Source organism: Salminus brasiliensis, chromosome 20, assembly GCF_030463535.1.
Source record: "Salminus brasiliensis chromosome 20, fSalBra1.hap2, whole genome shotgun sequence".
Classification (NCBI taxonomy): Eukaryota; Metazoa; Chordata; class Actinopteri; order Characiformes; family Bryconidae; genus Salminus; species Salminus brasiliensis.
The window spans coordinates 28390931-28395930 of NC_132897.1; positions in this window are offsets into that span (position 1 = coordinate 28390931).

Below are 5000 nucleotides of genomic sequence, written 5' to 3' on the forward strand. Positions count from 1 at the left end.
CAGATCTGTAGTTGTTGTTGTAGTAGTAGTAGTAGTAGTAGTAGTAGTAGTAGTAGTAGAAGGCTCCTCCTTTTCGCCAAGCTGTGGGGTGGTGGAAGGCTTCTGGTGGCTTGCTAGCGCTAGTACGGGTGGGCGTGGTTAGCGCCGGTTCTTTTGGCGTCACCGTGTGGTAGCTAGCTACTAACGGCAGGGTGGCTTCGCACGGGGCGGCCTGTTCGGGTTATCGCTTCTCGGCCTTTTGGCTAAGACAGCGGTCGACTCTCTCGCGTCCTGAGATCTTGGTCTTTGTGACCCTGGTTCTTAACGCTAGAGAGTAGATTGTACGGATCCCGGGTTTTGTCGCATGAGTCTTGGACCGTAGACTCTGTCTGTCTCGCTTTGGGACTCATTCTTCAACTTCTAAGGGTAAGTACAATCTCTTTTTTCCTTTTTGCTGTTTTTAGTGGTTTTATTTATTTATTTGTATTTATTGTTTTAAGAGTTTTATCGGCCACCCGGTGCCTCCAAGCATGTCGGCTGTACGTGCCGGCATGCGGAGGCACCACAGTGTGCGCCTTTTATTCAGAGAAGTCGAGGGGAAGCTCCTGGAGATGTCTAGGTTGGACTTCTCCAGGAAGCTAATCCAAAAGACCCTCAACTTCTCGCCCAAAGACCTGAACTGCTTAATGACTCTGCCCGGAAATAAAGGATTTGACGTTAGCTTTTGCTCGGCTTCCCTCTTGAAAGATTTTTGGACTAGGCTTGAGACTGTTAAAGACCAGTTCTCCATGTTTAAAGTTGAGAAACTTTCTGACAATTCTCACAAGGTGGTGATTGTCAGAATGTTCAATGAAACTGTGACTGGAGAGGACATTGTTACATGGCTGGCCAGATTTTGCACCGTGAAAAGCCCCCCTATTAAGGTTTTGGACGAGGACGGCATTTGGAACTGCTCGTGGCGAATTCCCATTAAACAATGGGAAGACCCGAGCAGTTACCTAGGCCTGAGACAGATACCGTCTATGATAGTGTTGGGCGAAAATCGCGGCTACATTTATTACCAAGGAATGCCCAAACTCTGTCGCAAGTGCGGCAAGTTTGGGCATCTAGCTGAAGCGTGCCAGGAAATCGTGTGTGGGAAGTGTAGAGAAATTGGGCACACTTTTGAGGAGTGTACCAATGGCAGACGGTGCAATCTTTGTGGAGAATCTTCCCATCTCTACAGAGATTGCCCCAAATCTTTTGCCAACAAGCTAAAAGCTAACAAAATGGCTGCCAGGCAGCATGGTGAGGGGGAGAAGGAGAAGGAGAAGGAGAAAGTAGGGGAGGAGGAGGGGGCGGTCCCTGGGGTTTTGGCGGGAGATTCAAATCTTCAGCCAGCCCCAGGGATTGGCCAAGAATCAGAGGGCGGAGCTAACATCCGGGCAGAGTCAGAGCAGGAACTGGAGGCCACCCCCTCCCAATTAGCACAGGAAAAGGAAATGGTTGGGCAGCAGCAGCTAGAGGAGGAAGAAAGCACTTCCTCCTTGATCACGGTGCCGGAGGTGAGTGTGGCCTCCAGTGGGAGTGGGTCTGATGGCTCGCTCCCCAATGCTCAAGTGGGCAAAAGGCCCGCGGGGTCTCCTCTGCCAGAACTGGCAGAGAAGAAACAGAGGGCAACACAGGATCCAGACAGTTCCTCCTCGGAAGGTCTGGATCGGCTGTGGCCCGATGAATCCCCCAATGAGGTGTCTTTTCTTCATTTTAAGCTAAAGACATCCACACCCAGGACTCTACAAGAGCTTCGCTCTGTAGGCCTGGAGGCTGGAGACACCGGCCAACCTCCTAACCCCAGATCAGTGGGGGTAAAAGAGGAGCAGGTGTCACAAGAAATTATGTGATTTTTAAAATGCCTTTTTAACCTTTTATTTATGTAGTCTTTTTGTTTTATCTTCATGGTCTTTTAATTATATACCTGTCTTTTAAAACCTACACGGCTCATGGCTCTCACTATTTCAACTATCAATGTTAGGAGTGTGAGAGCCTCCACTAGAGCAGAGAGTGTCTTGTCCCTTTTAAAAGATATAAAGTCAGATGTGTTTTTACTTCAAGAGTGTGCTTTACCGTTCCTGAAGACGTACAGAGATTGGGAGCAGCGCTGGGCTGCCGGTCCCTCTCTCTGGAGCGGTTCACACTACAACAGAGCCGACGGTGTTGCTATTTTAATAAAGAACCCTCACATCTTGGTGAAGGGCAGCACTGTGGTGAGGGATGGACGGGCTCTTTTAGTAAATTTGACTTTTTTAGGAAGGGATTTTAACATTCTTAACGTGTACGGTTTTAACGACAAAAATGACAGGTATAAACTTTTAGAAGACCTGCAGCCCCACATGCTGGGGAGGGTGCCATTAGTAGTGGGAGGGGATTTTAATTGCGTTTTATCAAGAAAAGATAGAAAAAGAGTAGGGGATGATTTTAAACTAGACAAGACATCAGTTTTATTGCAGGGTTTAGTTAAGGATTTTAAGCTAGTCGACTGTTATAGAAAAATGCATCCAGAGGAGGAGGGCTTCACCTGGTTCAGTGGTGACTGCGCCCGAGCCTCCCGCATCGACTACATTTTCACAAGAGACTGCCCGCCGACTGATGCTACATTGACCCCCCTCTGTTTTTCTGATCACCTCATGCTATTGTGCACCCTGTCTCTCCCCACCGGTGTGACTGTAGGGGGAGGGCTGTGGAGACTGAACTGCTCCCTGTTACAAGATGAAGAAATAGTTAAGAGCTACAGGGAGCAGTACAGTCTCTGGCAGACCCTCCAAGACTGTTTTGATTCACGGGCACAGTGGTGGGAAATGGTAAAACAAAGGACAAAGACGTTTTTTAAAAAGATAGGAAGATTAAAAAAGAATAAAGAGAGACGACGCATGATGGGGCTGCAAAAAAGACTACAACGATATTTTAACCTTTTAAATAAAGGCATTGATTTTAGTGAAGAAATAAAGGATCTTAAAAGGGAAATGTCGGTTTTAAATGAAATAAAAAGTAAAGGAACAATTTTAAGAAGTAAAGAAAAAGAGGTCGAAGAAGGTGAGAAATGCACACGCTACTTTTTTAAGAAAATTTTATCTAGGGGGGGAGGGATTACAAAAATTACAAAAGATGGGAGGGAACAAATAAATACAGAGGGGATTTTAAAAGAAGTTGAATGTTTTTATCAAGAACTTTATGAAGAGAAAAGTGTGCAAAATAAAACGATGGAAGAGGTTTTAAATTTTCTGGAAAAACAAATAGAAAGTCAGGATGTTTTAACAAGAAATTTTACAGGAGAGGAAATTTTAAAATGTCTTAAAGGTTTTAAAAAGTGTAAGACTCCGGGAGAGGATGGACTCCCCGTGGAATTTTATTTGACCTTTTGGGACATTTTATCAACGGACATTCTGACTGTTTTTAATGAATTCGAAACTTTTGACCGACTTCCAGACAGTTTTAGGTCAGGGATAGTTACTTTACTTTTCAAAAAAGGAGACAAGACCGACTTAAAAAACTGGAGACCAATAACCCTTTTAAATGTTGATTGTAAACTTTTTAGTAAACTTTTATCTAGACGCATGTCGACTGTTTTAGAGGACGTGATCCACCCGGATCAAGCCTGCGCCGTGCCAGGAAGGAGGATCACCGACAGCCTAGTGTTGGTCAGAGACGCCATCTGTTTTGCGAGAGACAGAAACATTCGGCTCATAGTCCTAAATTTAGACTTTGAAAAAGCCTTCGATCGGGTCTCGCACCAGTACCTGCTCCAGGTACTGCAAAAAATGGGTTTCCCCGGGAGGTTTTTAAAGTGGGTGGGTCTGCTTTACACAGATATAAGCAGTCAAATCTTGGTAAACGGGCACCTCACAAAGGCGATCAGAGTTCGCTCTGGCGTCCGCCAAGGGTGTTCGTTATCCCCGCTCCTGTACGTTGCGTGCATTGAGCCACTGGCGCAGATCTTGAGAAAGGACAAATGGATCAAAGGACTGGACTTGCCAGGCGGACTGACGGCGACCTGTACTTTGTATATGGACGACGTCACGCTTTTATGTTCCGACGTTTTATCGGTCCAAAGAGCACTGGACTTGACTGACTGGTATGGAAGGGCCTCGGGCGCTAAGCTCAATAGGAGCAAGTCCGAGGCCCAGCTCTTTGGACCTTGGGGAAACATAGGCGCTGACCTGGATTTGGATTTTAAAGAAAAAGATATAAAAATTTTAGGAATTAAATTTGACGAAGAGGGTGGCGGACGGGGCAACTGGACTGACTCTCTAGGGAAAGTCAGGCAACGGTTGGGTTTCTGGGGACTAAGACAGTTGACGATGGAGGGCAAGGTTTTAATCATCAAAGCGGTGATTTTACCTTTGCTTTTACTGTTGTGTTCTGTTTTTAGTCCCCCTAGATTTTTTCTTTTAGGTTTGGAGAGAGCGGTGTTTTATTTCCTGTGGGGGTCCAAGTGGGAGAGGCTGAGGAGGGCGGTGATGAAGAAGAGAAAGGAGAATGGAGGAAAAGGGCTCCCAGACCCCCACCTGTTTTTAGGAAGCAAGTTCGCTGCTTTACACATAAAGTATGCGACGAACCCCTCCAGAGACAACAAGACCGCCGCTATGGCAAAGTTCTGGATGGGGTCGTACTTGCGTAGCTTAAAGATTTTACAACTCGATTTAAGAACACCAGTCTCTTTTAATCTTTCTAAAGAATATGATTTTATTAGAAAGTTTTTAAGAAAATATGATTTAGAGAAAGAAGATTTTACTGTTTTAACTAACGCGAAATCTCTTGTCTCTCTTGTGCAGGACCGGGAAGAGGTGAGCCCAGTTCCAGGCCTCACACTAAGTGAGGCCAAGAAAGTTTGGAGGAACGCAGCCCACCCCGCTCTCCAGAACAAGCACAAAGATCTGTCGTGGATGGCGGCCCATGAGATCCTCCCGGTCAGGGCCGTGATGCACTCCCGGGGAATGGCATCCAACCCCACGTGCCCACGGCCTGGGTGTGGCGAACCAGAGACC